The sequence below is a fragment of the Temnothorax curvispinosus genome, unplaced genomic scaffold, assembly GCF_003070985.1.
Source record: "Temnothorax curvispinosus isolate PA1 unplaced genomic scaffold, ASM307098v1 QBEX01017148.1, whole genome shotgun sequence".
Lineage (NCBI taxonomy): Eukaryota > Metazoa > Arthropoda > Insecta > Hymenoptera > Formicidae > Temnothorax > Temnothorax curvispinosus.
In genome coordinates this window covers 143,489-162,941 of record NW_020226928.1, presented here as the reverse complement: position 1 = coordinate 162,941, position 19,453 = coordinate 143,489, and the positions used below count along the sequence as shown (strand labels likewise).

At 42.6% G+C, this 19,453-nt stretch overlaps 1 protein-coding gene and 1 long non-coding RNA gene across 10 annotated transcripts in view; one reads left to right on the top strand and one right to left on the bottom strand.

Moving 5' to 3' along the window:
- LOC112467318 (histamine H2 receptor-like) overlaps window positions 1-19,453 on the bottom strand; it is a 170,808-nt gene that overhangs the window by 65,912 nt on the left and 85,443 nt on the right. The window lies entirely within an intron of this gene.
- Window positions 1-19,453, top strand: part of LOC112467319 — a 58,017-nt gene that overhangs the window by 11,197 nt on the left and 27,367 nt on the right. The window contains exon 2 of the long non-coding RNA XR_003042234.1: window positions 17,292-17,340. This is a non-coding gene — a long non-coding RNA (uncharacterized LOC112467319). The remainder of the gene's footprint in view (window positions 1-17,291; window positions 17,341-19,453) is intronic.

Here is a 19,453-nt window from a genome sequence, read left to right as displayed (position 1 = left end):
TGTTTTTAAAAGCTATAGAGACATTTTTATGCATATTTTCTCGTATGCAAACTTTCACTTTTAATGATTTTTAGAAAGACTGTACCTGACTTGCAACTGACACAAACGAAAATCTGAAAATGTGAAAGTCTTTAAAAAGTAACAAAACATAGTAATTACTGTTTAAAAATACTAATGAAATTATATTACGTTATTTATTTACGTCATTTATTAATAAATTAAATACAATAGCTCTCATAAAAAAGTATTTTGATCGCGACAACGTCGCATTTTCTGTAAGTTGGTAGCATTGATCTCACTCGACATCAGCTGCGTGAACGCGAAGTGTGTGCTCTGAGCACGTGTAATATACAGACGCAACGTTTGAGGTTAGTTTTCGCTTGCGCTACGAAAATGCCAAAAGTAAAACGTTACATGTGCCATGGAATTGTTACAATCATCTGGTGTGGTTTCGACTCGTGTCTTCAAATTACGTTTCCCAGTATTTGTCTGTGCTAACCGTTGATTGTACACTTTTTCAGTGACAACTTTTCCTTTCCACATGTAACGTTTTACTTTCGGCATTTTTGTAGCGCAAGCGAAAACTAACCTCAAACGATGCGTCTGTATATTACACGTGCTCAGAGCACACTTTCGATACACAGGAGGCTCTATTGGAAAAAGTAACGGACCTCTGTAGTATTTGTTATCCTTTACGGAGAGTGACGGAGAGAGAGGTTCTAATGTGACGTCATAGTGCGCTGTTGCCGGATCTCTGTACTTACGAGTTCAGTGAGACCAAGCAAGACTGTTCTCTGTTTGGTTTTTATTTAATATTTCAGAAAATATCCTCGAAGTCATAATTTTTTTGGTTCTAATTTGTTTGTAAGATGTTTATTAATATTTCTGCAAAGTTTTAAAAGGATGCCATATTTTCTTCGATATTAATTTCTCAAATAAAGTTGAAAAAACAGTGAAACTTGATGAATTCCCATAAGAACCCATGTTAAATTCAAATTGTTATAACTTTTGAACGGGCCTCGCAAACTTGTTCAAACTTGGCACAATGCTTTATTATTATAATACTCATCACCTGACAAAGTTTGAAGAATTTGGCATTTTTTCTTCTAAGGGGTCATACAACCTTAAGTAACCGTCGCGTTAAGCTATTGCAAAACGTGCGTATCGATCGGCGAATGCGCGTAAAAGCGCTGACTGGCGCTGATGACTCGCGTGTGTAAACGTGTTCGCGTTTAGGAATCCGCGGAATACGTATAGGAAGCGTTTCCGCAACAAAAGATTTTTCCTTTTCTTGTAATTACGTCTGAGCCACGGCCTCTTTATATCGTTGCCAAGACGCTCCCGTCCAAATTAGTCACTCTCTATTAATGAAAGGGCAGGCACGTGTCCCTTCTAACACAATACGTTCTGAACTGCGCTAGCCAAGTCGAGCGACGACGAGACGGACCATTAACTTTCTATTATCCCTGGGAGAGCTTAAGATGCACACGCTTCGGAATTTAGAGCCGGGCTTCAGCGACACTGCTACGTGCGCAACACAGAGAGCCCTAAGGTCGTTGCTACCAACACGACATCAGCAATGCTATTACGAGCTGAGCTCAAAAAATGGAACGCGCGCTTCTTTTAAGGGTCTGCGATACCTACATAAGCCGTCTTGAATTATGTTACTAGTGTCTTTTAATGCACCGTAAAATGCCAGATACACCGATACATTACGCACTTTCATTACAACAAAATAATTTCCTGCAAAGGTGTAATATGTAAGAATATATTCTTGTTATTTTTCAAATATGACTCTTTAAATAATTTATAAATATTATAAATATTTACATTATAAATAAAATCTTTTAAATATTTAAACTCGGGGTCACACACACACACACAATCGTACATAATTACGTAATGTAATATCATGATGACGTGAAATGTATGTCGGAAAATTTAGTGCATTCAATCTATCACATACTATATACTAAAAAAAAGTTCCATTACATAAATACTCATTACGTAATTAGGGAAAGGAAAATGCTGTAACGGAAAGATCAAGGGTTACTAATGACGCTCGGTTCGCTCTCCCGTTCCATCGCGCGCGACGCAATTCGGAATATGAGATACGCCAGTTCCGAAAGTCCCACGAGACCCTCGAGGCGCGGGGCGCGACGAAACAGCCGGCAGTAATCTCCCGTTTGTTATATTTTCCCGCGACTGCACATTGCGCGGCAACGCGCGTGCATCGCCGGCAAGATGTCGTCCGCCGCGGCGCATGTAATTACGCGATCTGAATTGCAATGAGTTTGGCCGCTACGGCGCGGCGGCGGCGGCAGCGGCGACGGCGGCGATGTACGCCGCAAAACGAGAAATATTCCGGACGGGCGAATAACCCTCCCTATGGATTCTGAGCAACGGCAACGGCAACGGCGGCGGGAGCGGCGGCGGCGGGAGCGACGACGACGGCGTCGCTTCCTGGCATTACGATGCACTGGCGAATGCACAACGACGCGCCGCGCCGCCTTTTTTGGACAGTAAAGTATCTGGATCTCTTTACGTTACTTGCAGCTCACCCTCCCCCTTTCTCTCTCGTGCGATATTAACGACCGCCAACTCAGCCAAGTTCGTGATCCGCGACTTGCGACTTTTAAGGTGCTTCGTTCTCCACCAACAGAGCGATTTATTAACCGCCATACACGTTGAATTACAAATGTCCGGCCATCAGCGTCGCATTCTTCATTCCTAATCATATTCATACTAATAACGACGAATATAAAATCGAGTTAGCTCACGAAGATACGTTACAAACGATACCTTTCGCCATTAATCCTTCATGACTCGCCGCCTGAACAATATATTTGTTCCTGACGTTCAGCCTTTACCTTCGTCTCGTAATTGTCAATGAGAAAAGAGATGTTCGGAAGTCATCGTCCGTCTAAATGTCAAACGTTAACGACCGTACACAATAAGGTATCTTAATTTTCGTGATTTTACGTCTCGGGGTCACTTCGACCAAACTCTGATTAACATAATCGTTGATTATAAAGAGTTGCCAACATGAGAAAATAATTAGTGCGACCAATTGTATTTCTGGCGATATAATCGTCCTAATTCCCAATCTTTCGTTACATATCTTTTCGTTTATTTTAGAAAAGAAAGATATGTAACGAAAGATTGGGCTAGGTCGGCTAGGACAATTATATCGCCAGAAATACAAATGGTCACACTAATTACTTTGTCATGTTGGCAACCCTTTAATCAACAATTAAGTTAATTGGAGTTTGGTCGAAGTGGTCCTTAGAGTTTTTTCATATCTATTTAGAATATTTCTTCCACACAAATCTCTAAATTCCAACTAAAGATTCTGAATAGTGTCAACGTGATTAACATATTTACATGATATGTTGTAAATCACAAATATACGCTTTAACGCAATAGAGAGCTTTTTTTGATACATAAAAAACATATGAAGAAACAGCTTTGTATAATTAAGGGAGCAGAATTCTTGCAGTGTAAGCAATATCGTCAGGATAATCGATTCGTAAAAAAAAGTGATAAATCAGCCGCCCGCCGCCGGCTTCATCTTCACGGAGATAAATCTCGGTACGTAAATTTGGATCATAGTTGCGCGAATTGAAAAGATGCCGCGTATATACGTATGCACGATGGACTAAGCATTACTGCAACAGCAGGGCTATTTATCACGGGACTCGAAGCAAACAGGCGATGCAAATGTCGTGATATACCAGAGCCAACATGTAAATCACGTTTCACCTTTGTTTCGCGGGAACCGACTTTCTTATGCGCGCAACGATGGTAATCTCTGGACCCCTTAGATCGCGGGGAAGGAAGAGAGGAGGGGAGGGGAGGCATGGGTTTACGTAAACTTAGAGCCTTCCCTCGGTACACGGGGGTCATCGCTCAGGCTGTGCATAATGTACCGGCATATATTCCAAAAACGCGCGCGCCGTATTTCGTATTCCGCGGCGTAAGACGGCATAAACAGTCTACGGCTGGCCGTACACGCATGTCAATCATTTCGCGCCCGCACGTAAATCCGTGCTGCCGCATAAGACACCCGTTACGACGCGCACTTTATGATCCTCTCTAAGAGGATCGGGAATTTATTTTTGGAATAAATTACGCCGTCCAGTATGCGCAGTCAGCTGCGATGTTACGAGGCGAAAACCGATCTCTCAACACGCGCTATATCTGCAAAACGCTTCAGTAAAATTACCGTCTCTTTTAATGCACGTTCACACGCATGACGAAAACCCTGAGCCGAGATTAGCGAGAAAGCGAGAAAGCGAGTACTAAATATATAATGCATTCGTATGTAAGAAGATTACGGTTCTCGTAGCGCATTGAATGCCCCATAGAGTCCTCTCGGTGTCCGAGTTTCGTCTGCCCGGTATAAAACTCCGATGGGGCCAAGCATTCATTAGCATATGCGCATAACGTAGAGGACGGCGAATTTGTAAGCAGATGAAACAACAAACCGCTCGCGATGTACAATGCATCTTCTTGCCCGAGCTGCCCGTGATCCTAAAACGGGAGGCATTAAAAGCTTTTTCAAGTCGTTCCTCCTTCGCGACGAGATAATGCGGCAATTAATGTGCACACGCATCAATCAACGCGCAAGTAAGTGCTATCAGATCTGTATGTAAAACAGCCGGGGCCGCGTTTTATCGGGCGGTCTGATCCTGACTCAGCGTTACATGTCCAAGAAGGAATTGTTTCCAAGACACCTCGCACCTCGCACGTCGTTGGAAAGGCAGATGGAAAGGCCGTTCGTATATAGCGAACTTCTTCGCCTCGCCGAAGTTGGATCGCGGAGGTGTTTATTTGCGCTCGCTATTTCGCTGTGTCGGATCGAAATGGCTTAAGCGCACGCTCGGAAAAGTGTTAATTGACTGAATCTACGAGCCGTGTCAAAACATCGTTTCGCTGCAGTTCCTGTTGCAAATACCCTACGACGCCTTCTGCTTCTCAGACACGCTCGATAAAACCCCGCGTGCTTGGCGGACCACGCCAAATGGATATGTAGGCATAAGTGAAACCGCTCTTGCAAATGGTGCACTCCCACGTGATTGAAATCGAAATAACAACGGTCATTAGTTGTAACAAAACGTCCAAGCCAACTGTGATTTATAGTTATCGTTGATATATACATGATGTATATATCGACGTATATAAATCATCCATCATGTACGATAACGGCGCGGCGTAAGTGTGTCACGAGTAAAATTTCTGCATATACCGTTTCTCATGGATTGTTGATGTTTTGGCGCAAAAATTTAGAATTTATTCTTTTTACGGACTCGTGTAAAAATACCGCGGAAAATTATCAAGTTATCTTACAAATTGTCTTACATGAAGTATGTTATACGCAAATCGTATTAGTCTCTATCAGATTTTCTCAGAGCGATCAATCATATTAAAAAATGACGTGATAAGCATATGGATACCATTAAGAGTATATTGCAAGTGCTGATTTTGCTTTAACGTATAATTTCTGAAGAAATAACGTTTCTTTATCGAGCTATTCTCCTCACGCTCAAGTGAACCATTGCAAACTGCGGTCTGAATAGAAAAACGAACATGAATATCCATCTCCGCGGAACACTAAAATTGCTGCGACAGTTTAATGCTCTTGCCTTAACTCGAAAAATAAAAACTTACCACCGCGCACGCATCAAGGACAAACGAAGAAAAACGAGAGTAAGATTGTCAACGACGAGAAATTACACAATAATTATGATACGGCAAGTGTATCATAATTACAATGCTATTACTTCATTTCTTTAAATAAAAGAATCGCAACGGGGCAAATTAATGCGTGCGATAATTACATGCATAAATCAATTAATTAAATTAATTGAGAGAATTAACGGCGTTGCGCCACCTCGTTTATATGCAATCAACCCGAATACAGCCCGGATTTTCTATACGGCTACTTGTTACGACGATCAAATAGCAGATCTGCTCACTCAAGCAAGACGTTCAAGTCTCTATTACTATACATACGCCTTAATTGCGTGTATGATAGTCGTGTATTGACGTGAGATTGCGGCTTTACATATGAATGAGAGTCATTAAACGACCGTTGCGTCTTCTTCGTTACGCGATGCGTTTTTCTGATTCGAGGAACGAATTGGGATTATCGGCCTCCCACGTTCGTTGTGGATAACAATAGCTACATAGCGTGTAGCGGCTGCCGATACCGGGCGTAAAGTAAACCGGCTATAAACAGCGAAAACCAAGCGATAGCTTGAGAGAGAGAGACTCGCGATGCGTGCAATTGCTCGTAATTAGAGCGGACGATTTATGCGATAGAAAGGGCTGACTCGTGACACGTTGCTCGACCGTGTAATTAGCCCGGCTCAGGCAGCATTGTGACGTTTCCGGACGCGGTAATCACGACGGCAGAATCGATTAAGCGTTACCGTAAGACTTCGCGACTCCATAAATCGTGGAATAAATACACCCGGGTCTTTTATTCGTGTCAAATCGGGTCGTTCGGTTAATCGCGGATATACTCTATTAAGATGATTAATTAAGGAACTAATCCTTGCTGCCAAAGAGTTCTGTCATTTCGCTACATATAGAGCATCTTAATTAAATGTTATATCAATATATAATTAATAGTAAAATTTAGATCTCTAGAAAGTATATCATGACAAAATATGAGAATTTATTTTTGTTTTAAGGAGAATTATAATTTGATTAATTCCTTGCGTTATGATTGTGTTGAGCATACGGTTTATATTTCACATAAAGATTTATGACAAATAACAAAACTGACATCTGATTGTTATAAAGAGAGAGAGAGAGAAAAAAGTATGATAATAATATAAGATATTTTAAGAATTTATATCCTTTTTAATGTTCGATTTACAATAACAACTTTTTAAAAGTACTACATTATACTTTTTACGCAAGTGGAGAACTAATTATTCCATTATGAGCTACGTTTACTTTTATTCCAACTTCGATCTGAGGAATAGATATCGCTTCGCTGAAATTGCTCAGTCTCCTTTATTTCGCTTATCATCTGCATTAGAGACGAAATAATTACTATAATTCCACGGCGCGCTAGCACGTACTCGATCAATTTACCCATAATGCCCACGGCGCACTGTCTGCAATAATTGTGACGTCTATCCAGACTGGTTTTCACGGGCACTTGATTAGCGTTTACTAAAGGGAGAAGAGCAAAGGGAACGAATAATTAAGCGCCACGATATCATTCCGCGCCCCTATACACAGCGCCGGCGAAATTTATGCAGCAGCGCGCTACCTCCGTATAGAAACTCGTCTTTGCGCCGATGCGATTGCTTGCATATAAAGGCGCGGTAATTGCCACTGTAAGAAGCCGCATAAATTTATCGCTACCGCTATCAATTTAAATAGTGTACAATTAAATAGGCCGGAGGCGTGCATTAAAATTTGCGGTGCAAGTAAATGCATCTTTCCAGCGTTTAATCATAAGTAATAAAATTAACGTTAGAAAATACGCGACGAAACGAACGAACTTACGTGACAAAACTCGGATATAAGCGGCGAAACGCTCTTTGACGCTTGTCTTTTGCCCTAGATATAAATCGAAATCTATATATGTCGCTATATTGCGAAACAGATTTAATTTCCGTACGTATCTCGCGCGCAAATTCTCGCAAGCAGCTTGAAAGCTTTTCCCGATCCCACTGAAGTTCACGCTCGGTCGGTGGTACAACCTCAATCGTCGCTCATATATATATACACACACACGCACACACGCGGGTCTACATGTCGCCACAGCGAAACTAACGCACCACACAACGTTTTCGTCATTAGGGAGTCTTTGCGATATCGTGTTTCGGTTACGGTAAACAGTACAGTAGTACCACGTGTAGTACAAAATCAACTGTAAATTGCCGCGACAGTTCCGTCCGGATTTGTATCAACATTGAACATGCACACAAACTCCGTGTTTACCGTATCCGAAGTACGGTATATCCGCGAAAAGTCCGCATTTCCTGCGAGCGTACGCACGAGTCGGCGACGGCGACGACGCGCGGACGAAACGTGCGCGGCCCGATGCTGCATCTCCTTGGGTCCCACGCGACTTCCCGAGAGCGGGAGAGAGAGAGAAACTCTTATTTACGCTCGCTGCGCTGCGACGTTGAAAACGAAATCCCGTTGATATAACATTCGAGCTCCCTCCGTAAGCCGTAAGCCGTGGGAGTACGGTAAGGTGTTCGTCGTGCCCTTCTAAGCTGCCTTAAAAGCACCGCGGCATTACGCCTTCCTTCCGTTCTCCGGGGGCTCGGGGCAAATGTATCGGTCCCGCGTGAAAAGAGGCCACGTTCTCTCTCCTACTCTCTCGCCTATCTCTCGATTCTTCCCTCTCGCTATCTGTCTCTTTCTCCACTTCTCTATCTCTCTTTCTCTCTCTTTACCTCTTTCCCTCTACCGCGAGAGACGCGAAATTTAATATCGTAGGCGTCGGGGAGAGCGTTGACAAGGCGGCGATGAAGGTCCGAAAGTCAGCGCCGCGATATCGAGCGGCTGCTGTTCCAACCCAAAGCGGCTATAGAGAGAAGAGGTGGCCTTAAAAGCCGCGCGCATCGTCGGGCACAAGCCGGGAAATATTTCGCTTACGCCAGTCAAACGGCACGACGCCTCTGAAATAACTTCTACGAGGCTAATTACCGTGTCGGCTGAAACGCGCCGTCATAAACAAATTTTTGTAATGTCCGCGCGCGCGCGCTTTTCATCCTCCTTAGCCCTTTTTCTGCCGCTCGCTCGCGCTCGATGGTTCAGGCAATCTCGTGTCTGGCGCGCGGATAAAGGACGAATCTGCTTTGCACACGGCGCATAGAGCAAATTTACTTTGCGCGCGACCGGCTCGAGGAAATTTGAGAAGCACCTTGGATGCCGGATAACGGGCGTGAGAGAGAAGGAAGGCGATAGATATATATATATGTATACATGTACATAGGTATAGCAAGGAGGTAGCTCGATTTTTGCGGAAAATACACAGCGCTCCTGTTATGCTAACCATGGGCGTCGCTTCCGTGAATCGCCGACAGACTGCCGGCGGTCTATTTAGAAAAATAAAGACAAAATAGCGCGGGAACAGAAAGAAAGAAAAATAGATAGATATAGGCAAGTAGATAGATAGATAGATAGATAGATAGATAGGTAGGGAAGAAAAGAGGGAAGAGGAGAAAGAAGAAAGAAAGAGAGAGAGAGAGAGAGAGAGAGAGAGAGAGAGAAAGAGAGAGAGAGAGAACGCTTGAACGTGTACCATCCTTTAAAACTTGTAAAAAATATCAAATTCTAAGTACAGCGTACCTACGTGAACAATTCTTTCGTTATTTTGCTAAAATGTCCGATCGTTCTTTATCACAGATATGCCACTGTTTCCTCGTGTTACCTACAGATTAAAATAGCGAATCCTCTCCGTAAACTGCGATCTGTTTCGTCTCGAGGTGCAAATATTTATCCACCAATTCCGAATGAAATTCACGCGCGGTTAACTTTATTCCCGGGCATGCAGAAATCTCTCGCATGAATCTCGCGCATCCGCAAGTTTTCGTTAAGCTCAAGAGGCACGTCCGGGGAAGCAATCATTACCGTTGGATTTCTCTCTGCGCAAATTATGATGAGTTCCCTTCATATCGGCAACTGTAATTTGTGGCCGTGATTTCACGATCTTCCTTTTACTCTCGTTTTTTCGATGCCTCTTCTTCGTCCGCCGGCAAATTGTGCTTCCGTCTTTCTCTCTCCCTCCAAGGGAAAGGAGATAGGTACCCCTCAAAGCCGCTTTGCGCGTCGCATTTCGGCACGTAATAACTCAACGAAATCTCGTGGCCGGGTTCTCTCTCGCGTTCCTTACACTAGCATTATAGCCCGGTCGACCGCCGCGCCGCGACTTTTGAATTAGCGACGCGCGGAGGGGCCCCCTCATGCTCGCACGCAATCGACTCGCCATGCAAATCGCTGATTTTGAATCATGCAAGCGTGATTTACGATCACAGCCGGTTGTTACACCGGCCGCAACGTGTCCCGCCGAAACGTGTTCGTAACAGATGTTACATGCGGCCATAAGTAAAACGCAAGGACCCCGTACCGTTAAATAAAGGATAAATATGCGATAATAGATACCAAAAGTGGAAATAAGCGCAGTAGTGATAAAAATTGTGACTTAAAATCTCTCCTGTACGATTGCCCGCTCGTATTTGGCACGTAGACTTCTTTTTGAACAAGCGAACCCTAAAGAACCATTTCAGCGACTTCTTCGTGACGAACAAGAATCCTAAACGGATTTCAGAGACAAGTTAAAGCGTCTTAACCGCAAACCATTTTAATATGGCAATTTTACGGCCGTTCGAAATAATTGTTGCCGAGATATCCTCCTTGATTGAAATTCAGAAGTGGTTCTTTCTTCTTTTAACTCATGGGTCGATGAAGATGATTTTCTGGCAACTCTCTTCGCCATCAAAAAGAAACTTGGACTGTATTTATGATACAGCTATTGTAAGTGTAAAAATATGATACGATTGTCGTGAAAACTGTACTTTCAGCACACATGCGTGACAACTCGCTTTCATCCGCTTTTCCTGTAAGCGAACGCTTATCGATTTTGCGCAGGATCGCATTGCCGAAAGCCAGGAGCGACACGAAGCTCCTAAAATTAGCCATGAGCGGCCGATTCATCCTGGCCTCGGCCTCGATTTGCCATATAGATGTCTCGTTAAAAGTCATCGGGGGGCGCTTTTACGTCGACGGACGGGCGGACGAGCGGACGCAGGAGGAGTATAACGCGAAGAGATATCGCGTGCGAGGGAACGCGCGAGCCTCATGAGAATAAAGTCGAGCGGTGGCGGGCGGACTATTAAGCCGCGCGCCGACCGAAATGCAAAACGGGCATGACGACGGACGCGCGCGGTGGACAACGAGGCCGATAGCACGTCCATTGCGGAGCCGATCGAACCGCATGCGACTATGTTCCCACGAGCTCACCCCTGTGAGCTCTCGTTCCCCGATCCGCGTGTGCAATGTGCATACGCGGTTGCGGTCGCGTCGCACCGCATCGCGCCGCGCTAACGTTACGCCACACGTGTCGCGAATCCCTCGATAATAAGGAAATCGGTAGGCGGGCGGATAGACGGACGGGCGGACGGGCGGACAGGCCGGGACCAGAAGCCTCTCTGGTTGGAATTTCGGACGCGTATTCCGATGCCGTCGCCACGAGGGACTCTTATCGGCCGGGGGGATTCACCTCTCTCTGTATGTGGATCGAGGGACGCGCGACGCGACGTGCTGATCCTCGCTTCCGCAGTGAAACGGACGAGACGCCCGCGCCGCACCGTCAGCCGCGTCTCGATAGGCAGGGAAACGCTTGATATTTTTCGTCAATATTTGCCGTCTTCCACCGGCGACGCGGAAATCTTGGGAATTTGAATAATTGGCGGGACGCGACGTAGGCAACATCGCGGTCCGCTGATTCGGAAGTCGGACGAAGCCTGCGGCATCAGCTGAATAGCGACGACGGAAGGCTACGGTGCTACGTCGGGAGACTGCATTGGTAAAACTCCGGCGCGCCACGAAGAAACGTGGAAATCAAAACAATTGGCGTGTCACGTCGCCAGTATTTCAATAGCGATTTCTACGGGCAAACTTGACCGTACTTCGCTTGTTTAGTTCGCCTCGGTCAAGCTGAATTATTATCAGGACGAGTGCCATAAAACGAATGCAGAAACTGGAATAAATACCAATTTAAAAGGGACGCATTATTCGATTATTGGCGGAATTGTTAGAGAAAATATGTTGTCATTTAGATTCTTGTCATTAATGATATATGTATATTATATTAAATTATGTTAAACTGCAAAATTATATATTTTTTATAAAAACTGAGTTACTGTATGAGTATAAATACACATAGGTATATAGATATGAAATTATTCGGATTTATATCAGCATGGCACCTAATAATTTCTTTATACAATTTCTGCGATGTAATTAACCAGTAACAATGAAACAAATATTATATCTGGTATAATTGATACTTATATAGAAGAATTTTATAACATTTTGTATAATAAATTTTATGCATCAATGCAGGCGCATTAAAAACTGAAAATTTTACACTAAAATTATGTATCCAATAAAATTTGTTATTAAATCAGTTGATGCTTTGTATTTGCCTAAGTTTATAAAAAACTTCTATTTAAAATTCGTCGTTGTGATTAGTGTTTCTAAAATTAATGTGTTCATTATTTAATTAAAGATGTGGTACGTGAAAATACGCTACCGCCGTCGATTTCGAATAAAATAACTGCAGTCTGTGTTTAACGCTGCTAACTGTACGTTAATCTATATATATCGCCGCAGATAATGCAATTAGTTGGAATGGACTTCGCCCGCTGTTGAAGTACTTAACGCGCAATGCGTTTCAAGCAGACCCCTGGTAAATGTTTGAAACAAAAATCGGCTAAAAACAAATTCGATTTATTCGCGACAGAACCGAAAATTATTACATCTATCTACACACGGAGAAACAATCAGTTTGAAATGTACTTCTCAAACTGATAACTGCCGTGATTAATCCATCCTCGGTCTCGGCCCTGTAAATTCTTGTCGAGCAATCGCAACGATAATATATTGATCGGCGATCTAACCGGGTGCCGGCTTCGTGGAATAGAATTAAGATGCCTGCCGATTAAATCCGTGCCCAGCCTCCGTGCGCGGCACAGGCGACTAAACCGGTTTATTACAATATCCACTTTAATGGACACGCCGGAGAGAAAGCGCGGCTCCCGTATCACGTTACATTCACAGCATTTGCTGCGTTTTATCGAAAGGGGAAGACAATGACGCGCGGGACAAAAAGCGCGTGCCACGAAGGTCCAAAACTCCAAAACATCGGCAAACGAAACGACGACGCCGACGATGAAACGGCCTTCGCAAGCTTCTTCAACCGTAATGTCGACGGCATAAATTCAGATGTTTGCGGATTATATGGCCCCCGACTTACGGGGCTGCCCTGTCTCTCCCTGTCTCTCCCTCTAGCCGCACGAAAGGAGGGAAGGGGATACGCCTATTATCTGTACAAGCGGGCTATTTATATACCTCGTCTGCGAAAAAAAGATGGCAATAATGGAGATAATGGCCTGACTTACGGTCGGCGGGGCTATGAAGTTGTCGTACTTTGATACACGAGCGAGAGGACCGTCTTATCGGTGCGCGCCACATCCCCGCGCGTTTCGCCGTTCGCGAATCGGTCTCGAATGCCTCGCACGCGGCGCGCCGTCATGGCCTCGAATCGCGATAGCGTATACACACGCCCGCGCCGCTGATTTCTTCGGCTAGTTTCGGGGAAAGAAGAAGGTGAAAAATGGCCGCGCGCGTGGAAGAGCGCGCGCCACGGAATCGCACCGGTCTCGCGTCGGCTCGTATCGCGTCGCTTCTTACCGTCGTCCATGTCGGAGAGTAGCTTAAAGTGCACCAAGCGCGCCGGAATTCGTGCTTTTTCTTGTATCCGGATTCCCTGTGACGCGAGCGCGAAGAATTATTGTTACGAGCAAGAAACGGGAATGAACATAGAGACGTTACTTCGACTTTTAACTTCCGCAGACACCGGGCGTAGAGAAAATAGAGTACAACTACAATTGTGTGTTGTTTTCATTTTTCAGGATAATTTGTTCTGCTCGTCGCTGCTTTAGAAACAATATATTGCGTAAGAAATAAAAATAGCCTCACGGCAATGCAAAATTAAAATTATTTCTCATCTCAAAAAAATGTAAAATAAATTTAGTATAAACTGTAGCTGCAAAATTACTTGTTTTTTTATTGATATGCAAGCAATACCGATGCTCGTACCAATATCTATGTGAGTTACGTTAAAATAATCAAACGATATTGTTTCACAAGTGATAACTATATAATACGAGACATTGCGTCTAACTTTAACAACTCCATAATAAGATATTAACATTATATATTCCAATTTCTATATCGCTGTTTGATTCAGATATTGCTGCTGTATGACTTGCAAATAAATAATGGCGAATTGCAAAATCACTGAATATGCATATTAATCAAATAATCTCTCTGATGTATCATTCGCGGCGATTTCAAGTCACCTTGTGATTATAAGCCTTATTGCGCATGCATAGCGTATAACTATGCGAGGCTTTGCGAGGGCAAACACCGCGACAGATCTGCGCGCGAGAGACGGAATATTATCATTAACCCGCATGGACAGTGTGAATGATTGAACCACGTACGCTGGCAGAACTTGATGATGAGTTCCTGACGCGGCGAGTGGCGTCGAGTATGATGAATATTCTTCCCGGATGATAGCTCGATGGGAAATGAAACGGATCGGTGACACGCGAGCGTGAAATTATAGATGTGCGCGCATCAAGTATTCCAGCGACCAAAGGTGCATTTATACTATACCGAACACGGGCGATCGGGCACGAGCAAACGAATGCCAGTCGCTGTAATGGGAACGGTCATCAAGAGCGAACGAACTCGACCATTCATGCCCGAAATCGGCATTTTGAAACTGTGTATTCGAGGGCCGAATGAATCTCTCCGAACATAAATCTACACGTCGAATTTCAATGAGGATTGAATGGCGCTCCCAACTATAGCTTTCAACGCAGGTACTTAATTATAATTACTGCAATTACTAGATTGTTATTACATGAAATGTTATTATCGTTATTACTATAATTGCTTTCTTTTAACAGCATCGGTAAATTTTTGCGCTTACTTATTATACCAATATGAAACGTGCAAAATTTACGTTACGGTATTCTACTTTTTCAAGAAAGTTATAAAGATTGTAAGAAATAGCACGTAAAAAATTTTTAAACCGCAATACGCGAGATGAAAGAATAAAATAAAATAAATTGCGACAGGTGCATCGTGGACCTGCGTCATCTGCATGGTGTATACGCGCTTACAGTGCAAGTGGCATAAACAAAAACACAAATAAAGCACGATACTCGCGTAGTGTGAACGAATCGTAACGACTACAATCGAAACATCGTCTCGCATTTACGATCGGCATACCGATCGGTCGCCGCATAGTCTCATGGAGGGACGAAGGTAGCACGCAAAGTTTGCGGCTGTAGAAAAACAAAGGTGGGGCCGGCAAGATATTCTGGTCACTCGACGAAGCAGGGGACTACCACAATGAATTTGAAGCATCGCGGAGCGCGCGCGCTCGCGTTTGTGAGAGAAACGTTTTTTGAGATAACCTACAGATTTGTTTCATCCAAGCCCGACGAAACTATATATAGATAATATAGAGCGAGTTCTCAGTCGTCGCGAGCCGGTGAATTCTTCATTTTTTTATTCATTCCGGGTACATAACTAAATAAAAGCTACCGCCATCCAAAAGACATTGATGGATGTTAATGCACATTTGCGAAATCAAATCCTCTCTGAAATATGTATATTCCAATGTTACCTGCGAATCAAGAGTATTTACATTTGAAAAACACGACGGCAAATTACGAAGAATTAAATTAGCCGTATTAAAAAATAAAACAAATTGCATCAGGTGCAATAACTGCAAATTGTAAAAAAAAAAAACATTTTTTAGGTAATAAATGTTTTTGGTAATAGCAAAAAGTTCTTTAACTAGTCTGAAACTTAATTGAAACCTATTCTTCTAATTAAAACGTCGAGGCATAATTAATTAGGTTTTGAGTTAAAAATGAAGGGCTCTCCATGAACTACATAAATTCTCCCTATTCCTTCTAAACTGTGACTACACAACAATATTTTACATCGTTCACTTAAAGTTCAAATAAAAAATATTCAAGTAGATTACTTTTCTTAAGAGAGAGAGAGAATTTTAACTAAATTTTTAATAAATTTAAAACTCAAGCCAAAACACGTTTATTTGCTTTCTCCTCATGTATCAAAGTCGTATTTTCGTCCATTTATTTCGTCTCGTTTATTTGCCTCTGTCTAGTTGAAGACAAAAATATCCATCTATTTAAAGAAAAAAGTTTTCCAATAGTAGATCAATATGAGACCACCATTCAACTTCGTGAGCTTAGCGCGCTTTTACTTGTTGCGATAATATCAAAGCAAAATAATAAATAACATAAACATGGAATTGGAAATACAAAATTATAAATAAAAAGATATCGGATTAGATTAATTTTTTCCATTATTGACTAAAAATAGGAAAATAAATATCAGAGTTATATAATTTAATAATAAAGTATATATCTTTGAAATATATAAATATAACTCAGATATTTGCCATATTCTGCTAAATGCTGCAATTTTCTCACAGCACTGTCTCTCAGACCTGTATCTGTCCATCTCTTTCTCTCGCAGGTGCTTAAAAATAACAATGCTCTCAAGATGCAATGTCTCGAGACGTAGAAACAACAGCGGGCGAGTTCTCTGGTCCGATGTTCGCGAACGCCCGTGGAATATACGAACGGACCCGGCACGATCACGGCCGAGACCTTTTGTTTGTATCGGCAAAGGATAAATATATCCCTCGGGATAGCACAGGCGGATACATACACTTACTCAGGTCGAAAATGGCTGGATCCGCGTGCCATTGCCAACGATCTGTTCCACGAGAGTTCTGCGATATCACGCGTGCAACGTGCGTCCAATCGTACCGTCGCGGATTCGATATACACGCCCGAGAAGAACACGCTACTCTACCTCGATCGAACCTCTGTAAATTAACCGCAAACGTCGGACGGTCGTAAATAAAGCAGCAGCGGTCGCCGAAAAAACCGGTCCCTACTTTCGACGGCCAATTCGCGGAATCATAAATAAAGATAATCTTAGATTTTATTTTTGCTCTCTTCCGGAGTGCAATTATATTTAAGATATACTACAATGGCAAGAATGGAAATTGGCACACTTTGCATAAATCGTAACGCTGAGAAAGTCGTTAATTCTAATAGAAATTCTATCAAATTTTTAATTTTCAATATTAAAAACAAATATTTCGACTAATAAAAATGTCTTTCTCTTTTTCAATACACACACACATCATCTTTCAATGATTAAAATTAACATTTCCTTACATATTAATCATATCTTTTCCATTATAAAATTTTTTATATAACTCAATAAAATCTTTGTCCTTATTCATTAATCTCCATATTATAATAGAATATCTGTTTATATAATTGTCATTAGTTAGTTTCATAAAATATAACTTTACAGTCGTATACACATAAAGTGATTAGCATTGATATTTCCGGTTATTGGAAATATCCTGTTATCGCTCGAGTTAACACGAAGAATGCTTTCAGGCCAGACTGATGGAGAAACGCAGCAGCATAATGAAGTAAAGGAGTACAGGTATAGATATAGAGCACAACGCATTGCATATTTAATGACTATCGTAGTACTAACAAGTACAAGAAGCCTTAGATATGCAAATTCAAAAGTCCCGAATGGATTTCCTATATCATCATCAAGAGCGTTAACATGACGGCGGAACTTCATGTATCACGGGGACAAATTATGGGAAATGGGAAAATAGCTATCAAGATTGTAATTCGTTCGCGTAAATATCACCGGATCACCGGATATAACCTGACTTAAAATATATCTATGCAATTTCTGCGCTGCAGCGCGCGACCTCTCCGTCGCGTCGGAACGAATTCCGCAGAGAGGGACCGACGCGGACAATACCCAACTATTGGTCCTATTCCGCGGAAGTAGATCCAATTTTTGCCCGCAATTTCGGAATCGGATAAAACACCGATATTCGAGGCACGCCGCATTATTGTCTATCCCGTTCCGGGCTCTCCTCCTCATCGACATCCAAGAGGCGCATTTGGCAAGCGCCGTTGTAGAAAACGAGTCTCGCGCGCGCGACTAAAAATCCCCGTTGACGCCAGTACGCGTCCGCGTCCGCCAGGTAACGCGTATCCGCGCACGATTATTCGAATCCCTCATGAATAATACAGGCCCCGCGAGCGCGCCAATCGTATCTGCAATTACTATCGAACGAATCGATTAACGTCCCCACCGGTGATGCATCGCGGAATGGCCGTTGATTACGGCCTTTTACGGCGTGTTTACGAACTGTACTTGACTCAGCCGGGTGGAATATGGTCGCGTGATCGCCCGATACGTATACTACGACGTACAACGTAACACACGATGACTCGCCGGTTCCCCGACCGTCCACCTAGACCGGTGATCAGCGCGACGATGTCGTCGCGGGTAGACGCCCCTGGAATATATACGTGGAGGGCGTCGTTACGCCGCCACGGCGAAATTGCGGTCGAGAACGGTCGGGGTGAACGGTCGCGATAGAGCTCTCCTTAAAAGCGTGCCACGGCATCCGGTTATCCAAAGCGTTCTTGAGATATTCGCTTCAAGCACCTATGTATATTGTAACTTAATTATTACAACGATGGGAAATACACAAGATCGGAACGTCATACCGAAGATATAATAATTAAAAATGAAGCAATAATAAAAAAAATTGAGAAATTTTATAATTCGGCACTCGCTAATTCTCATAATGCTTATATATTACTTTATATTGTATTATTCCCAGCATTTTAAATGCAAGATATGCATTTCTTTCCATTGAAAAGCTCCGTATATTATCGTAAATCTGTGCGTAGATATTGTCTGATATAATGATCATAATGATGAAGCAATCTATTCATCGATTATTCTATCTAAGTACGTAATATCCTTTAAAAAGCCGACTATCTTCATCGAGGAGCCTCGTAAATGTTCAACCACGTTACCGAAGCGGAAATATAAAAGAGAATTAATCGAGTCGGGCGGCGCCACTAATAGTTGTTTATGAAGCGGAGGCCGCCTTCAATTTAAGTTTCAAGAAAGTTCCCCTCTTGCGCGCGTATCAAGGTCGCTACAATTCTTAAAGGCAGTTACTTCGGAAGGAGATAGATGGATGTTTCCAATGGCTCTCCTTGCATCCTCCGATACTTATAAAATCAATACGTTTACACTAGACTTGCAACGAATATTAGGCAACTATTCGGTAATCTGCCTATTCGGCAACATTTTTACTATTCGGCCGAACACCGAATATTAGTCTACTATTCGGCCGAATACCAATTAATGTAAAATTGGCAGGAAATAGCTAATAGACTGTTGCCACCTCAGCCGCGGATGCGTTTTAACATGCAATGAGTATCTAATTTATTTATTTATATATCTAATAAAATTGAATTAAATCAAACACATTTACATAATGTATTTATTTAATACACGCTAATAGTGTGTATTTTAATCATTGTAATTAAAATTAAGAAGCGGAAAATTGTGATGCAAAAAAAGTTTTTCTGCATTGGAAGGAAGCAGTCTATTTCTTTTTTCTTCATACATATTACCTGCATGCTTCTGAGAAAAATCGTTCTGAATAAACACTGCTCCCGCACTCTCAGAAAAGAATTCTAGATACAATACTATTAGGATCGAAATA